This window comes from Prionailurus bengalensis, chromosome A2 (genome assembly GCF_016509475.1).
Source record: "Prionailurus bengalensis isolate Pbe53 chromosome A2, Fcat_Pben_1.1_paternal_pri, whole genome shotgun sequence".
Lineage (NCBI taxonomy): Eukaryota > Metazoa > Chordata > Mammalia > Carnivora > Felidae > Prionailurus > Prionailurus bengalensis.
The window spans coordinates 116441909-116462118 of NC_057348.1; the positions used below are offsets into that span (position 1 = coordinate 116441909).

At 39.2% G+C, this 20210-nt stretch overlaps 1 protein-coding gene across 6 annotated transcripts in view; it reads right to left on the minus strand.

Moving 5' to 3' along the window:
- OSBPL3 (oxysterol binding protein like 3) overlaps positions 1 to 20210 on the minus strand; it is a 179300-nt gene that overhangs the window by 127394 nt on the left and 31696 nt on the right. For 2 of the 6 annotated variants that reach the window (XM_043589107.1, XM_043589110.1), the window contains exon 2: positions 4099 to 4220. The exons of the other annotated variants lie outside the window; for them this stretch is intronic. The gene's annotated coding sequence lies outside the window, so the exon portion shown is untranslated. The remainder of the gene's footprint in view (positions 1 to 4098; positions 4221 to 20210) is intronic. 6 annotated transcript variants of the gene reach the window in all.

Below are 20210 nucleotides of genomic sequence, written 5' to 3' on the forward strand. Positions count from 1 at the left end.
GCCTTTTATCTATCAAGGGGAAAAGGAAAATAATCCACCTGCCACCAATTCAATTGATCATTAACCTTTCCTGGGTCACTAAGATCTTTAAAAGTCTAATGAAAATTAGACATTCCAGAAAAACAATCCTATGGCTTTGCATAGCCCCAAGAGGTTCAGCACCATGAAGGCCTTCTGTGGAGCCTTAAAGGCTCAAGGACCCCGGGCTTAGAAGAAGGGCCCAATGAAATAAATTCATCAGTGTGATTTCTGCTGACAATAATTCAAACATAGCCTATATATCCAAAAAGAAGGCAGCAAACCTCTCCTAATCCAAATCCCCAATATATACATGGTATAAACTGAAGATTTTTTTGTTAATTCCAAAAAGTATTGAATATTCTCTCAAGAAGTATGTGTTCAGAGGTAGAAAGTGAGTATTGGGGATGCTCCTGGACATCCATTCCCCAATCATGGCCCCTCCAACATCAGAGTAAGCCAACAAGTATGCATAGTCATTTGAGTGGGTGATGTCAGTGCCTTCTGTTTCTAGAATAGGTTTATTCTAAAAGGAGGAATTCATTATGGGGCACAGAGGAAGGAGAGTAAATGGCTAGAAAAATGTATGTGAACAAACTGATATGATTTAATGTTGAGACATTCAGAAATCTGGGTGAAAAAAAAGATAATTTGAGAATTCTGGCTCATAAGGCAAGTGTCTGTGGTAAGTGGAATAACAACCCCCAAATATATCCACAGTCTAATCTCTGGTACCAGTGAATGTTACTTTATATGGCAAAATGGACTTTAGAGATGTGATTAAAGTAAGGCCCTGGAGACGGGGAGATTATTCAGGATTATCCATACAGGGCCCATGCAAGCACAGGGTCCTTACAAGAGAAAGGCAAGAGATCAGTTAGTAGACAGCAATGTATTGAGATGTGAGGATGGAAAATGAGATGTGATTGATGTGGGGCCACGAGCCAAAGAACGCAGGTAGTCTGTAAAAGTTGGAGAAAGCAAAGAAGTACATTTTCCACAAAAGCCTCCAGAAGAACACAGCCCTGCTGACAAACTGATTTTAGACTTCTGACCTCCAGAACTGTAAGGGAACAAATGTGTATTGTTGGAAGCCACGAAACTAAACAATTTAGTTCTGTTACAGCAGCAATAGGAAACTAATACATTCTCCATCTTTTTTTTTAGATGGTAAGGAAGCAAAGGGAAGTATGAAACTGCATATGAAAAAAGTATTTTCTGATGAACAACAAATACCTCCATTGACAAGGCTAAGAATAGTTCAGATGTGGCTCTGAGCTAGCAACACATGAGAAAGTTATGTGAAAGACACTGAACTAGGAGTTAGAAAATATGGATTCTCATCCTTGCTCTAAGTACAGCTATGTGTCATCAGGCAAGCACAAACTCTGGGTCTCAGTGATTGACTTTTAAAATGAAACACAGACTACACGAATTGTAACGTCTCCTTAACAAAGGCCAGAGGACTTTCTCTACTGATTAGTTCTAACCAGCAGCTAAGTTTTCACATTACCTACTTCTTACATGTCTTATCTGAATCCTTTTACCACCTGTGAGGCTGGCCACACATTTCCTGTTCTCACCTGAAAGAAGTGATATCATTTGCTCATCATCTTTGGGATTTGGATATAGGTCTGTCTGACTGGAGGCCGCCTTCTTATCCACTGTTTTGTGCTGTCTTTGATGGGCACCAACACAAACCAGGAGCATGGTTATGCCGGAGAACATTGCAGGGCAGTGGGAAGACTAAACTGCCTCATATCCAAGCATTTTAAATGCCAGACATTCAAGAATGAACTTTCTGGGATGACTTTTTAAAACAAAAGAAACCTTTCAAGACACAAGGTGGCCTCAGAGGGCAGACACCCAACTGTTCTATAGGGTAAAATGCTATGTCACAAGCCAGTGAAACGTCTTTCCTTCACATTCAAATTCCACACTGGGCCTACACTGCTGCAGCCACTCCAGTCTTCACGGTTCACAGGAGGAGAATGGAAAGGCTGCTGCCCAAAATAGTTTAATAAGGCCAGCAATGATTCATGGAGTAATAACAGGCCAAGCAGGCAGATGCCTGCAGAACTGGGGCCCAGCTGAGAGGGGGGTTCATGGCTCAAGGTTACAACAGAGAACAAAGAGGACATTCATTACACATGTTCAAGGAGGGAAAGATCATTAGTACCACCTGCAAAATCCCAAAAAGAAAATCAAATGTGAGATAATTCACCTTGACAATTTATTAATGCCGTCCTAGAGTTTAACGGCTTTGTTTGTTTTGAGAGAGAAAGAGAGAGAGAGAGCATGAGAAGGGCAGAGAGAGAGAGGGAGACACAGAATCCGAAGCAGGCTCCAGGCTCCATGCTTTCAGCACAGAGTCCAACGCAGGGCTTGAACTCACAAACCGCGAGATTATGACCTGAGCTGAAGTCAGATGCTTAACCAACTGAGCCACCCAGGTGCCCCAATGCTGTCCTAGATTCTAAAAGCAATAGACTCATAAAGGTCAAAAGCAACCATGCAAACAAAAGCCTTTAGCATGTCTTCTCTCTCAAAGGCTCTCTGATTTAGTCTCAAAATTTATCTTGTTTATGAATAGTTGAAAAGAAACAGAAGATGTAAAGGAGAACAAAACTACTCAGAATATTATAAAGATACCAACAATCATAGGCCAGTCTAAAAACCAAACTTGAATAATGTCCCAATACAGAACACTTAGGTCATTAATGATATTTCTGATTATACTTCTGTTCCCAAAGAAAACTAACAGTTGAGCAAAAGTTTAAGCATGCTATGCAAAAAAAAAAAAAAAAAAGAAAAAAAAAAGAAAAAAAGAAAAAAGAAAAAAAAAAGAAAGAAAGAAAAAAGAAAGAAAGAAAATTGGCTTTTTGATAATTAATCTATCTTAAATTCCAGTTGAGGCAAGTATTTGCATATGCTTCCAGTTCTGATCTGAAGTCAATGTTTACATAATTAGCTATTAGACAAGTACACAGATGGGTAATTCACAAAATTAATCACTATCTGCTTTTGCTATCAGAATTTGGTACTTCAGCCAAAGAGAGTCAAACATACCTATGCAAAGATAACATATAAGAGTTACATACAGCACAAATGGAAAGGGTAAAAGAATAAACACTAAAATGCATTGGCATTACAGTGGTTTAATCTAGAAATAGCAGCATGGATAAGACGAGAAAAGCAAAGTTTAAAAGAAGGAAGAGACAGAATGTGATGAAGCGGATGAGAAAAAGCAGGCCATATGTGTAATTGCTCTAAAATGGGACTCTGAGAGAAAGTCAATTTTCTCAGCTGGAGTCAAAAGTAAAGAGTCTGGAAGTGATGGAGGAAAAAGGTCATGTGAGAGCAGTTTTTTACATGTGAAAAGGTAAATCTCACCACTTCAATGAGTTTTTCTGCCTGCCTCTGGTATAAAACACCAGCATCCATGACCTCAACACATTTTTATTCAAATGCTAACAGATAACCACAGCATGCTCAACACTGATCTCATGGACAAGTAGAAGTCTTCTTTGTTGGACATGTGAGAAGCAATAATCTTTTCATTATATTCCTCTCCTGTGTCTGAGTTGGAAGCTTTAATGACAAATGACTGAGTTCCTGAGATCAAAGACAAAATTGCCCAGTAATAGAAGTAAAATGAAAACAACTGTCAAAAGACAACAACAAGAAAAAAATACCTACAGCAAATATTAGAGTATAAGGTACCTGCTGAGCCAAAATGGAAAACAACCCTCATTTAATAGGTACTTTGCCAAAAAATATATCTTTGTTCCCCTAAGCACTGAGGAGTAAGAAGTACATTATGTTTTCCAGAAACCTGTGTCCAGGCTGGTCTCCTTAAAATCAGATTAAAAATCAGGATGAACAGAGGTGCCTGGTTGGCTCAGTTGGTACAGTATGCCACTCTTGATCTTGGGGTCATGAGTTCAAGCCTCACGATAGGGTGGGTAGAGCTTACTTTTTAAAAAAATCAGGATGAACACCACCAGAAAAACTTAGTATAACTACTCAGATGGTTTTATCCTTTAAAGACTATAAAACTGAGTTTGCCATGCAGCTCACCTTTGAGTGAATCTTCTAGAAAAATTTCACCCTTGAGAAGCAATGTAATGACCTATGTTTTAGACAGGATGCACTTTCATTTATATCTTTGATTCCTTGGTGCAGAGTTCAATATCCTTGGGCTTTGGGCAGATGGAAAAAACAGAAGTTACAATTTTGCTGAAATGCCTTCTTCCTGAGAGAGTTAATCGTCCCCACCACACAGGGCTGACTCACTTTATGTAATGCATGATCTTGAAAATTGTAGTCATTGAAAAGTGATTTTTAAGAACATAGTAGTAGCTTTTTCTTTTTTGAGATAAGATCCCTTTCGAAAAATACGTACAAGTTCGCTCATCACAAAGTTATTTGTACGAATAAAACCTCCAGAAAATGAATGGAGAATTGGTTATATAAACTATTGTATATCCATACAGTAACCTGTAAGACACCCATTAAAATAGTAAAACAAGAATGAGGAAGATTTCTTTAACTTAAAAAAAAATTATTATAGGATCACAAGAAGTTGCCAAAACAATGCAGTGTTCAGTGTACCCTTCACCCAGCTCCCATCAATGGGACTAGTTATGTATAACTAGTCAAAATCAGGAAATTAACATTGGTACAACACAATTAGCTAGACTAGAGACTACTCTGATTTCACCAGTTTTTACATGCACTTATTTTGTATGCATGTACACAGTTTTCTATAAAATTTTATCACGTGTATATTCATGTACCCATCACAACTAACCTACAGAATTGTTCCATCACCACAAAGGAACTAAAACAGAGAGCCTTTTGAAGTACAACTAAGTGTTAACATGTCTTAATCTGGGTGATGGTTAACACCATCTGGTGATATGGGTGATGCTTAACATTTATGTGTTTTAGAATGTAAGTTGCCTGAATTTAAAAAGAATGATGATGGGGTGCCTGGGTGGCTCAGTTGGTTAAGCGCCTGACTTCGGCTCAGGTCACAATCTCAACAGTTTGTGGGTTCAAGTCCTGCATCGGGCTCTGTGCTGACAGCTCAGAGCCTGGAGCCTGCTTCAGATTCTATGTCTCCCTCTCTCTCTACCCCTTCCCCTGCTCATGCTTTCTCTGTCACTCTCAAAAATAAACATTAAAAAAAATTTTTTTAAGAATGATGATAAAGCTTTATTGATTGACATGGACAAATATTTCAGATTAGGTTAAAACAAGTTATAAAACAGTCTTTATGAGAGGATCCCGTTTTCGTATAATTATATGTCTCTATGTACCCAGAAAAAGAAATCCCAAAACGCTAAAATTTAATTATCTTCTAAAAATTATATTTTGTTTCTGAATATTTATTTTGTAATGTATAAGAATTACTTTAATAAAACAGAGGGAAAGACCCTCCCCCCATGCATATATTTTCAAGGAGGGAATCTTTTTTTTTTTTTTTTATCACCACCTAATTCATTCTTAGGTTTCTCCTGGTTGAAAAGTTAACTTTTATACCTCCAATACAATCCTTTTTATCACTCCTCTAAAATGCAATGTCAGTCAACTTTACAATGAATGGGCCTCAGGCTATCAGTTCTAGTAAAAGATGAACTTGAAAAGGCCTTCCTCCTGAAGCTCAGTGTGTTAGAATATGTCGTGATTTTTCAAAGGAACCTGACACAGTAAATACAGACTGTATTTAGGGCTAACTTTTCCTCTCACAATTTTTACAAATACAAAACAAAACCACTACATTCTTTAGATACAAACTTCAATGATCACAGACCATGGGCTAACTTATACAAAAGGGTTCCACGGACCTCAAAATGCAGAAGACAAATATCCTGCTCTTAACAAGGTCAAAATTGCAATTCAATAAGCCAAGTTCTATACCACCAGCAAGAATAAAGTCATGGGATGGGCGCCTGGGTGGCTCAGTCAGTTAAGCCTCCGACTTTGGCTCAGATCATGATCTCGCAGTTCATGAGTCCCATTCCTCTCCCCTTCCATTGACTGGCTTAGGCAAGGGCACGTGATACAATCCTGGTCAATGGGAGCCCAGGGCAGTTTGAAGAGGAAATACATCTACCATGCTATGAATGGCAAGGAGGAAAGACTAAAGAAGTGGGATCCTAATGATGCTGTCAAACCATTACAATAAGCTAATCTGAAACTGCCCTACTTCTAGATTTCTTTTATGTAGCCTCTAATTTATGCCTCTTGTGTTTGGGTTTTCTGTAATTTAGGCCAAAATCATTCCAAATGATGGAATAGTCAACAGTATCAAACTTATAGACGGGCAAGATGTCATTGGGAGGCCCTGGGACATGGGATTTAGAATGGAATAACACAGTTCTGTCACTGAGGGGGGGAAGTATCAATAACTCTCGGGGCTGCATATAAAGTTGGGAAAATTGCTCCTTAGTGACCTATTTCTAGATAAAATGAGGGTAAGTTCAAATGCTGAGAACGAGATGGAAGAAAGTTGCATCTTTTTTTTTTAAGTCTATTTATTTTGAGAGAGAGATAGAATGCGTGCAAGTGGGGGAAGGACAGAGACAGAAAGAGAGAGAGAGAATCCCAAGCAGGCTCTGTGAGTGCAGAGCCCTACGTGGGGCCTGAGGCAGGGCTCAAACCCAGGAACAGTGACATCATGACCTGAGCTGAAGTGGGCCCCTTAACTGACTGACCCACCCAGGCACCCCAGAAGTTGCATCCTTAAAGAAAATAATAAAGGTTTAGAACAGCTGCTACAGAAAATGGGAAGGGATGCAACTTTGGACCAGCAAAAAGATTTCCAAGTAATCTCTTAACTTCTGTTAACCTTAAAATCATACACTGGAGTAAGGAAGCCAGCGGCCAGTTATAGAGTGAGTTCAGAGTTAGAAGAGTCTGTGGTTTCAATTCAGAGATGGAAAGAGAAGGGAGTACTTCTATAGAAGGCCAATCGTGAAGAAACTGCTGTTGACAGAGTGACAGTCATCTGCCAGTGACAGATAATCAAAACTATTGACTATGCCGTCCAGGTACACCAGGGAAAAAGTGAAGGAGTGGGGAAAGTAAAGGCCAAACACAGAAAACAGGGTGGGGATCAAGGGAATAAATACACAGACAGTCTGAAGAACAGGTTTAGTGGGAGAACGCAGACAGGAAAGGTAGAGGCTCTGATGGAGGGAAAGGTATCTCAGAAGCGAGAGTCCTAGGCCACTGAGTGGGCTGTCGAGGTGGTGTGGAGAGGAAGGTCACTGACACCAAGGAGACGGGGCACGGTGAATGAGGACATCAGATTAGTCCCCAAAACAGTGCAGCCCAGGCCAGGAGCCCAAAGGAAATCAGGAGACAGTTACAGAGAGCTGATACCCGCCCCAAACAATTCTTCTCATGTTTCTTCTCGTTTCTGGACACTTATGAAATCCAAAGATTCTTTTAAGAAGGAGAACTCTTCTAGCCTAGGCAACGGTTTCAGGCAGGTAGCTTTTTACAGATGTATACAAAATGTGACCATGAACCCTAGGTAAATCCTAGAAAACCCAGTCTATTACCAGTTAAGTCCTCCTAATTGGGTCTTCCTTCCTACCAATTTAAAATGCCCTTGAGGAATGAGGTGGGAAAACTGCATTTAAGATGTTTCTTAAAGTTTCTGCTTCCAGCATTTCCCTTTTTTCTTTTCCCACTGCCACCTGACAGGCTCAGGTACAAATTACTGATCCTTGCCTAGATGACTATAATAAGCACCTGCCTAGCTTGCCAACCGCTGGGCGCTCCTCGCTCAAACCAAACCAGTCCTCTTAGAGTAGCTCTGTGATCACATCTCTCCTCCCTGCAAATATCTGCAGTGACTCATCATGGCCCAGGGCGCTGACTTTCAAGGTTGAGCTCTTACAGCCACTACATTCCCTGAGAGGGTTCCACGTGCTCCCACTATGGAAATCAAATGAGGCAATCCTTTCTCAAACTGCAAGAAGAAAAAAAATAATAGATGTAACAGATACTTTTCCTCCATTTTAAGTTTCTCTCTTTTTCACCAACTCCCTCTTGTCCGCATTACCATCTAATAGAAGAGATACCTAATGTAACGTAATGGATTTAGTTACTTGAAGCATGAGTACATCATTTCATAGAATTCTTCTGTGTGCAAATCTTGCAAACAAATGATACACAAAATAAAGTCTATCTATGTACAGGTGGTATTTGAGGCCCTCCCCAGTTCTGACCCAACCAACCTCCCTTTCCAATCTTATCTCTCACACTTTAGTCCACTTACCCTAAATGCGAAGCAAGCTGGACCGGCTTCCTAGTTATTTATATCCACACTGATCTCCCTAAGGACACAAGCTGCGTATTGCTCACACTTCTCTATGTCACATAGAACACAACAGGAAGGAAGAAGCTTTGCTCTGCAGGCCCGCTGCTGATCTGCTTCACATACTTTGGCCACAACCGTAAATGAATGTTGAGTCCACCTGACTCAAGTAACCTTACCTTAAAAATCTCAGGAATTTATTTTATGAAACTTTAGAAAGAAAATAATGGATTACCTGAAAAGAACAGAACTTGCAGAATATGGAATACTCTATGCCAAATGTATTAAATAGTCCGGGTAAGTATAGACGTTCTCATATACCACAATAATGAGTGCAGAGATCAAAATAAAGAGAAGAGCCGCCCCTCCTGACACAGCATTAAGTTCACTAGAAGCCGTGGGTGACTAAACTCATGACCGTCCAGCTCCTATCCAGACACTTTGCTGCTTTGTTCCCTGGCTTTAGATCCTTCACAGGCCTCTACTCTGCCGCATGACAATCCACATATGCCATGCTGCTGGTCATCGGAATAGGAACGTCCTGGTAGCAGGTCTCATTTACTCAGAGAGAGAAAATTCAAAGTCCCGAAATGGGAAATTAGGACAAATGCGAAATACAAATGTTTCTGTGCTTCTAGGATCGTGGCCATTCTTCTTCCTGTTGGGTGCAAGTCTTCAGTCCCTTTGCTGAAATCTTTGAGGCCAGAAATATATAGAATTGGTTTTGTTTTTAATTTTAGAAAGGTAATATGGCATGTATGTCATATAAGAACAGCTCCAGCAGGACCGGGAGTGGCATCTCATGGTCCAACACAATAATATTTTTATAGCAAAATGTGTGAACGCTCCTATTAACTCGAACAAAGACCACACATAAATAGCTTCAGGCCAGACCTGGCCATCAAATGAGCTATAAAACAAAACAAAACAAAACAAAATAAAACAAAATCAAAACCTGTTGCTATCCAGATTCACAATTGTGGGAAGAGACCGAGCTATAACTAACTGTGCAATGCTGAGCTTAAGGAGGTGACCATTGCTATTGTCCCTTCTGCAAAGACAGCAGGCTGTTATGGCAATGCCTGCCTGGAAAGGCCATCCTCTGTGGCTCAGAAGAGAACTCGGATTCAGGGACCACAAGAAATTTCCAGGTCAGATGGATGCTCAGAGGGCTCCCCCCATAACTTACAAATTTCCTCAATTTATTAGTTATTTTAAGCGCTATATATCACTAATACGTATCCTGACTGTGGCAGTGCAGGGTTTTAGGATTTAACCGATTTATGCCACTTTCATAATTGCACTAGGCACAGTGCTGTATGGCAATATTCACACCCAAGAATCTGACTCATTCCACAGTGCTCTGGTTCAGATCATAGCAAGTCATGACACAGTGAGCCACGCAAGAATGCTTATGTCACAGAGGCAGCTTTACATATCTGCTTGTTACTCCTACAAGTTCAAGGAACAGAGAGGAAATAATTCAGTCTGTTCATTCATTCAGTCATTTCATTCCAAAACAAAAATCACAAAAAAGGACTCTAGCTTCTCAACTGGCCCCTCTCCACCAAAGATTATTAAGCATGAGGACACGCCCATTTACAACTTTCTAGGACCCAGCTTCCTGGTATTTAGTAATCAGCAAGTTCATCAGCATAAAGTTTAAACAGGAAATAAACAACAATGAGCCAGAAAAAAATGGGCACATGCATACCCAGGGATGTAAATAAAAGCGTTTATGTCAATTTGCCTCATTATTTATGTGTGATGTCAGTTTGCATTTCCACAGATTAGGTTTCGGCATAAAGGCACACCTGTATTTGACATAGATTGGAGGAAACATAGCCCAATATTAAAACCAAAACCAAAACCTATATTTCTCTATATTCTCTCTATTTCTCTAAAGTCTTCAAAGCTTACAACTGAGAAAGGAGAATCCTTTTTCTCATATCAATAAATAGGAAATGCTCACTCTCTTTCAACAGTCCTATGAATTGCGTAAATTGCTGGGATGGGGCTTGGGATTTGCCAGATACATGGATCCACATTATCTGCTCCTTTTGGAAGACCTATCTGTAGTGACACCTAAAAATTATTTCCCCCCATCCATGTCTCCACCTTCAAAATCACCCCTACCACAAGATACCAAACTCACAATGAGAAATGTAGCACCTCAAATCTCATCTTCATAGCTTCTATATTTGCTTTTCTAGACATTTTAATGACCTAAATAAGAACATACTTTTCTAAGAAGGCCATTAAAGAAGATCAGGGTTAACACCATAAATCTATATCTATGCATATCTCCAAGGAAACCCATCTAATATTAGAGCCATGCTAAGAAACATTCAATTTTGAAAGAAACCAGGCAAGTAGAATTTAATAAAATGGAAATGTGACTCTAAGAAGAGCTTTCATGTTCCCTGATGCTGACTGTATCCTCACTACGACACAACTAAATTGGGATGAACTACTGAAAATGTCACTAACCAGAGTCAGTATTATAAACAGATATGACTTTGGCTGGTCCATTCTGAATCTTCCTTGACACTCATCATTGTACTCTGGGGTAATCCGTGTCTGATGCTTACCTTGTGTTTCAGGTTAAGCACAAACTAGAAGAGGCAATAACAGTCAAATTAAGAATCCTTTACTCAACCAGTCTTCCCCACACGAATACGAAACTATAAGTAGTCAATAATTTCCTTTAAAATGCAAAAAAAAAAAAAAAGGAAGAAATTAAAGTTTGTCAATCTGAAGTCAAGAATAATTCAAGAAAATAATTTTGGGGCGCCTGGGTGGCTCAGTCGGTTGGGCGGCTGACTTCGGCTCAGGTCATGATCTCGCGGTCCGTGAGTTCAAGCCCCGCGGCGGGCTCTGTGCTGACAGCCCAGAGCCTGGAGCCTGTTTCGGATTCTGTGTCTCCCTCTCTCTCTGACCTTCCCCCATTCATGCTCTGTCTCTCTCTGTCTCAAAAATGAATAAATGTTATAAATAAACAAACAAATAAATAAATAAATAAATAAATAAATAAATAAATAAAAGAAAATAATTTTATTGGTGAGAAACCAAAGATTAAAAAGCTATTTGACTTGGAGGGATAATGGGGTGATCACATTCTTTATATTCTAAAATACCACTTTCTGGTTACAAATGTGGCTGCAACATCTTACTTACACTTATGATGAAACTTTGAGCAAGAGCTTTTATTTTCTTATTTGCATTAAACTTACCTGACTCAGTTACTTAGATTACAATGGTGATGCTAAGAAGAAGAAATTTCATGTGTTAAAAATGTCTTTAAGAATCAAAAATCTCAAGGCACCTGGTTGGCTCAGTCGGTTGAGCATCTGAGTCTTGATTTTGGCTCAGGTCATGATCTCAGGGTTCATGAGATTGGGATTCTCTCTCTCCTTCTGTCTCTGCCCCTCTCCCACTTGCACACAGGCATTCTTTCGCATGCTCTCTCTCTCAAAATAAATAAACATCTTTTTAATATAAAAAAAAAAGAATTAAAAGCCTCAATAAACCTGACCCCTCTCTCCCTCCTAAAAGACAAGGAATGCCAAGGACTCTTCTGTAGGCTCTATTTTATCCAAAGGTTTGTACCACAAAATGGTATTTGTATTTTTCTCATCTGGGCAAGGTATGTAACTCCTCTGTGAGGCCATTCTTATTTAACAGTGACATATAAATTAATGAGCAACCTACATCTACACTGTCATTAAAAATACTTTAGAAACCAAAAATAACCAGCAATAACTCTGGCCCAGTGAGTCAACATCTGATTTTTTTTCCCCGAAGTATTCCATGGTTAGCTTATTTCTTATATTTGAGCAAGCAACATCCATAAGCCAAAACAGCCACCACCAAGTTACTTGATAAATTCCACTGAAGGCACTATTTGATAATAAAGAGACAAAAGAAAATCTACTTTATTTCAAATCAAGCACCATTTCTCTTCCACATGACAAGCTTTCCTCCCTTCAAGCAAGTCTTCTTTTTCCAGGCTGAGCATCTCCATTTCATTCACTCATTTCCCACAACAGTTTCCTGTCTCTTCTCCATCCCTGCCACTCCCCTAAGGACAGAATCTGTTGTGAGTACATGTTCTGACCACCTGACATAGTGTCCTGTATCTACTCAGTCAACAAACTCTTAGTGAGCATCAAGTGTTACTCTAGGAATGGAGGATACACCCCTGGCAAAGTCACTGCCCTCTCCAAACTTAGCATCTCATGGAGCACCTAGAACAATGCTTGACACAAAGTAAGATATTTTTAAAAATATCTCTCATGAGGGGTGCCTGGGTGGCTCAGTCGGTTAAGCGTCCAACTTTGGCTCAGGTCATGATCTCGCGATCCGTGAGTTCAAGCCCCGCGTCGGGCTCTGTGCTGACAGCTCAGAGCCTAGAGCCTGTTTCAGATTCTGTCTCCCTCTCTCTGTCCCTCCCCCATTCATGCTCTGTCTCTCTCTGTCTCAAAAATAAATAAACGTTAAAAAAAAATTTTTTTAAATATCTCATGAAATGTAGTACCTGCATTTGAACACGATGATTCCAAATGTAAAGTTTGTGTTAAAAGTGGCATACTTTTATATGTGTTATAATGACATGATTACTGACAGCTAGGGAAAAGAAAAAACTAGTAGTAGGTGCAAGACTTTGAAAAGCTTATCTGTCTAGACTTTCTTTGCAACTCATTGTATAGCTCAAGGACATAACTACGTTAGTCACAGTGTAAGATATAAGATGTTCATGGTTCATAAGAGGTTCAAATTATGTCTGCACTCTGTTCAAAAGTGCAGATAATACATTTTAGAGAGTTGCAAGACACAGATGATTTGAAAAATTTTATTTCTTTGTACTTGTTCCAATTACTATTGCTATTTACATTAGCAACTTTGAACAACTATTGTATATGGCTCATAATTCAGAAGGGTCAAGAACTTAGGAAAGGCTTGGCTGGACAGTTCTAGTTCAGGGTCTCAGATGCTAGATGGGGCAGATGTCATCTGAAGGCCCAATTGGGTGGATGTCAAGATGGCTCCCTCACAAGGCTGGGAACTAATGCTGGCTGTTGGCTGGGAGCTCCTTCACATGGCTTTTCCAGCACGGAAACCTCAGAGTAGTCCTATTTCTATACCACACTTAGCTTCCCCAGAACTAATATCCCAATAGAAGTAGGCAGAAGTTTGATGGCCTTTTATGACCTAGTATTATAAGTCAAATAGTGTCATTTCTGCCATATTCTATTGGTTGAAGCAGCCACAAGCCAACTCATATTTAAGAAGAAGGGTACACAGGCCCCACCGATCAATGTCAGGAGAATCCTGGCCACTTTTTAAAAACCGCCACAGTTCTTAAGGGATAAGTTTCAATTATTTTTAAAATGTGGCTAGGTAAAATACTGCATTCTAGATATGAGTCATTATGAGGGAAACATTATCTGTTACTTTGCTCAGTCTAAATGTCTTCTTTTATTAAATGAGTTAAGCTTACCCAATTGATTTGCTAACAAGAGAGTCACAGAACAGCTTTCAAACTTTGGTACTCCTAAGCAACAAAAGGCCACAAGAGCACGGAAGTCCTGCTCTTAAGGACTTCTTAAGGACAGGTTCCAGGCCCACCTTACCCGCTCCAAGTAGCAATGATTTCTCCCTCCTCTTCTCTGCTCCCTTCACTTCTCATCATGTACTTGGAATTGATGAGCTACAGAAGCAGGTGGGAGCAGAGGCAGTGAGAGAGAGACAGAGAAGAGACTCCATCTTTGTGATTAGTTTTGTAAGGATAAGAACTATCTGAATTCTTTCTATCCCACAGCATCTAGCAGCCACCCAAAAAAGGTCTGCTCTTTCACCTGTGTTCAGAGTCTTAGTGTTCATTATTCTTGCCCCATTCATACCTTTAAATAACTGAAACAAAGAAGACAATCTGGATGACAGAGGCTGGACTACTGAGTTCTAGAGAGGCTAAGAGCTGTCTAAAGCAAAGATGGGGAGTTGCCCATTGCTGACAATGGTCAAGTCAAGGTGTGTAAAGAGGAGTAAAACACCACAGGGAGATTGGACTCAAAGACTCTCAAGGGCCTTTCTGAGCAAGAGCTCCATAACTCCATAATATAGGATTTATAAAATAAAAGCAAAATTGAATTCCGATAAATGTGTTACAAATTAACTTCACTATCCTTCCAAAAATGTATTAAAAATAGAGAAAAAGATGGCTAGGAAACTCTGAATAAAGCATCTTAGTTGGGAGGGCATGGGGGAAACTCTCTGGAAAACAGCTTTTCTAAGATGTGTATGGAGAGTATACGGTTGCATATGATTCAGCAAAGGAAACCAGTTGTTCTTAGTGGCGGTATCGCCACTTAGTCAACAGAGCAGTAATTAACTGAACAATATTCAGGAGAAAGTTTTAGACGTGACTGTCATGATCTGCCATTGAGTTACCAAAAGACACCACAGTCATGATTTCTCTGGAGCTCCATTTCTTCCTTGTCAATTTCTTGGCACCATATACATTCTCACTGTGAAATATCATTAGGCAATCTCACCACACCGGGAAGAATTAATGTTAGCAGCTCGGTGGGAATCCACCTAGAATTTACGGATCTATTCATTTACATTAATGGAATCATGTTTTACATATTGTTGTATGTAATGTATACTACAGATTTCATTTAACAACACATTCTGGGTATCCTTCCATGATACATACAGACCAAAGCATAGCTTCATAGTATTCATTATATACTGTGTTTCACCAGTTTTAGGAAATGCTTTTTCCTACATTTTAACATCTCTGATATTAGGTGTGCCTCACATTTAATGGCCACCATAGTTTACTTGGCAGCATATTTTTCTTCTTTAGTGGTACATTTTCTTTCTTAGTGGCAAATAAATTAATGGTGGATCTTAGTATTAACAGCCTTTGATTCAATGATATAGTCAGCTGTACTTCAAATGTACTTTACATAACCAATCTACTTGTGGTGTTGGTGTTGACAACAGATACTCTTGATGCCCCTTGTCACATTCCCCCTGCCCAGTTCTGATTTTGGCCATAGCCATGGTAGGGAATTCCAAGTGGGGTAGATACAGGCTGACAACTCCCACCACAGGCAATACAAGGACCTCCTTTGTTTTCCAGGGCCATCTCTGAAGCTAAACACCAACTAAGTCTGACGACAGAAGTATGAAGGCATTCATAGCCTAGATTACAACCTCAACCAGGAGGCTGCAGGGGAGCTGTGTAAATGCATTAGCCTCCTTCCTTTCCAAAGGAGGAATCAGGGGGTAGGATCAAGCCCCAATTGCCTATAGTATCAGCATCACTACACATTCTAATTTTGGCTTTTCCTCCCACCCTACCCCTTCCCCTGTTCCCTCAATACTGCTTCTTGAGATTGTCTCCCAAATAAACTACCAAGCACACAACTTCTTCCTTAGGCGGTGTTTTGGGGGAAATCAAAACTAAGGCAGCGGTCATTTCGGTTATCTCTAGGTCTGTTTCTTTACCTATAAAATGAGAAAATGGAACTAAAATCCCTTCAAACTCTCACATTCTTAGACTCTAAGGGATCTCCTTCTTTATATCGTAATGAGGGTGACCTCTTCAACCCAGAGGAGCAAACTGCTTCTTTCTCCTGAAGCTTGGTAACCCGTCATCACACCAATAAGCTCTGATATTCCGAATCTTAATCATGAAACTTTTTGGTAAATATAGGACCAGGCCTTTGAAGTAGGACAAAGAGGAAGCATGAACCACTCTTAGATGCCATAGTTGATGAGTGATCTGCTTCAAAATGGTGATAATCCCATTAACGAACTCACTAGACACATCATTAACACAGAGAAATATAAGCCTAACAGGAAAGCTGACCTTACTGACTATTTAAACAGCCTCCAATTTTCCAACGTTCTATGTTTCAAAAGTATGTTTGTAAATCAACTGCTCAGCATTTGCAATTTACTTTTCCCGCAGAAATGCTATAAATGATTAGGCTCCCAAGCCAAGTCATTGAAAGTATTTATTCTGCAAAAGCACCAGCAAAAAAGTTCCTAAGGAAACACATAGTTTTACCATGCTTCATTTCTTAACCACAGAAAGTATTTAGTTATGCAACCAAGACTCCCAGAACAAATATTCACCCCACCCCAACACAAAGACTACAAACACACATTCTGGCGAAAGATGATTTCTCAAGAATCAAAATGCCTATACCATGTTCATTTAAGTCCTTATAATTGGTGTTGAAGTGAAGGTAAATCAAGAAAAAAAACCTTACTCTCACCAGAGCTCTCAAAGGTGAAAACAGAGACAATTAAGTTCAATAAAACATGTAAAACTTCTTGGCCAAAGATAAGAGTCAAAGGAAAGAAAAAGGGCCATTCAGAACAAGTGTGCTCAGAATTAAAGTGGTTATATAATATGGAACTCAGATCACCACAAAGGACTGTTTAAAGTCAATGCCCAACAGCTGAAAACCAAGTTACAAAAATCACAAGAGACCAAATCTGAGTTTAAAAAAAGTTTCATATTTATATAAGGTTAAGCCTTAAATCTTAATTAATAGATCAAAATTGCATCTATATGAAATTCTATAAAAACCATACAAATAGTATTTGTTCACTTAACATTTAAATCAACCACCAACCACCACCACCCACCCTCATAAAAAGACTGTCCTGATACTTGCAAATCACGTATCTCACAAGGAGTCAATATCCAAAATATAGTAAGAACTCATGCAACTCAACAGCAAAAACACCAATCTGATTAAAAATGGGCAGAGGAACTGAATAGACATTTTTCCAAAGAAAACATCCAGATGGCCAACAGGTACATGAAAAGATACTCAATGTCACTAATCATCAGGGAAATGCAAATCAAAACCACTATGAGATAGCACCTCATCCCTGTAAGAATGGCTATCATCAAAACGACAAGAAACAAATACTAGCAAGGATATGGAAAAAAGGGAACCTTGTGCACTGGTGGTGGGAATGTCAATTGGTGCCACTGTGGATAGTAGTGTGGAGGCTCCTCAAAAAATTACAAATAGAACTACCACATGATCCAGCAATTCCACTTCTGGGATTTATCCAAAGAAAATGAAAACACAACCTCAAAACGCTATCTTTACCTGCATGGTGATTGCTGCATTATTTACAATAGCCAAGATATGGAAACAACCCAAGTGTCCATTGTTGGATGAATGGATAAAAAAAGTTGTGGTATTTATATACAATGGAATATCATTCAGCCATAAAAGAAGGAAATCTTGCCATTTGTGATGACAACATAGATGGACCTGAGTGAAATAAGTCAAAGAAAGACAAACACTATATGATCTCACTTACAGGTGAAATCTAAAAAGAAGGAAGGAAGGAAGGAAGGAAGGAAGGAAGGAAGGAAGGAAGGAAGGAAGGGAGGGAGGAAGGGAGGGAGAAAAAATGAACTCATAGGTACAGAGAACAGATCGGTGGTTGTCAGAGGTGGGGATTGGGGGGTGGGCAAAATGAGTAAAGGTGATCAAAAGATAAAATCCTCCAGTTATGAAATAAGTAAGTCCTGGGGATGTAACATACAGCATGGTGACTACAGTTCATAATACTGTATTGCATATTTAAAAGTTGCTAAGAGAGTAAACCTTAAAAGTTCTAGGAAGGAAGAGGAGGAGGGAGGGAGACCGACTTTCCTAACACCAATTAACTGATAACTGGGGCATCAGGGAATAGAAAGTGGATAGGAGAAAAATGAAGAAATCTGGGATTGTGGAAATTGACTGTCAAATAAATTACTCATAATCTTATGTAAAAATCTTTTTTAATGCCCTAACATAAGTGGATCCTTAGGTGATCTTTTCTCAAGTTTCTTAAAAATAAAAATGCTTTTAAAGGAAAACAACTCCTTGATCAAGTAAAAAGTAAACCATAATTATTTTTTCAATTGTGCACAGAGGATTTGTATTTAATTTCATATCCCTTCCAGTCAAAAGAAGAGAAAAATGAAAGGTAAATGCAAACCAAAACCGTCACAAAGTGATATTAACTATATATATACAGCCCATGGCTAAAAATGTGGACACCAAAACAAAAAACACTCCCAGAGGCAGGAAAAAAAATTTGATTACAAAAGCCAGAAGATTATTAGTGCTTATGACCTAAACCTTATTATTGTACATGTTCTGGTTTTTTTTTTTTTCTTTTCCCCCCAAGTTCCCTAGTTTACTGGTAAAGACGTAAGAGTTGAGCTTAAAGAAACAATATTCTTTCACTTTTTTCTCCCATGTAAGGGCTGACAAAAAACACCACAGGGGAGAAACCTGTATTAATCATCCTCATGGTTTGCAAGAAAAGCTCTTTATTAATTTCTGTCTAAACAAATACAAGTAAACAGAGACAAAACACTCTAGACACTACCTGCTGCAAAAGCTCTCAGAAATCAGACATAACACCCACAGTACATCTTTCAGCTTGAATGAATAAACACTTCCCGCAAGACCTCAAATGTTTTCATTTTCTTAAAACATAAAAGGGAGTCATGTTAGTTAAGCATGAATGAGACTGTAGAGAGCTTTTATATTGTTGATAGCAGCAATTCTTGGAGATACTATTAACTGGATTATATCTCCGAATAACTAAAAGGAAGAACATTAGTGAATGTGGAGGGGCCTCCTCCCAGCCATTCTTTGAATGCTTTGAAAACAGAGCTCAGGCATGGGTAGCTTTAGAATGCAACAGTCAAGAGGCACTTGAACTACCCAGGTACCAAAATGACACACAAAATTCTATGAATAAGGCTAGTATTTGATTGGGTTAGAATCAATAATCTAAACAAAATTAAGGAAAAGAATTTAAGAAGCTAATTAAAACATAAGTAGGTCCGCCTTTTATTTTAGGGGCAGGGAAACTGAGGCCCATAGATCTGACAGCAACCATAGAGCTGCTTATCTAGGTCTATCTTGTGACTGCTTTGACAGTCAGTATGATGCACTATAGCAGATAGAAACCTCAGAAGATAAGCTCTAATGTTCCCTGTCTGAAAAATTATTTTTAACATCTTTTCACTTTGTGTGTGGTTTTTGTTTTTTGGTTTTTGTTGCTGTGTTTGTTTGTTTGTTTGTTTGTTTGTTTGTTTTAAGCAAGTTCTAGGCCCAAAGTGGGACTTGAACTCACAACCCTGAGAACAAGAGTCGCATGTTCTACCAACTGAGCCAGCCAGGTGCCCCTGTTTTTAACATCCTTAAACAGTACATACAATTGGGTGACATTTTTGGTGTCGTTCTACTAATTAAGGAAAGCCTCCCTGAGCCATCTCAAGCAACTAGGTGTTAAAATTTTTCACCTAGTTCAATGTAATTCATGCCAGGCAGACATATATTTATAGACAAAATTTTACAACATTCTTACTTCTATGTTCTTAACTCTATTCTTAATTCAACCCTAAAGAGATTATGCTTAGGTAATTTCCAGGATTCCCCCACCCTAACAATCTGCAAACCACCATCTACATCTATAAATAAGAGTACCATTAAGAATACCGTCAGAGTTCCCAGATCTAAACATCCCCCAACAAATTCCCTTTCCCCTCCTCCATCTCACCCAAAATAACTCTGCACTTTTTCAAACGCAATACCACCCTAAAAGGTGAAAACCTTAACTCACTTGAGTAGTGTGGCTTCATCAATCTAACTGTTCTGGTGACCATCGACAGCTCGATTCCCAATACCCAACCATTTGTCAGCTTTGCCAGGGAATCAGTCCGTATCTCTCCAAAGCAGGCAACTCTTCCCCGGGTTTTTTTGTTTCCTTGTTTTTTTTTTTTTTTTTTTTCAGGGAGAATTACACCAGC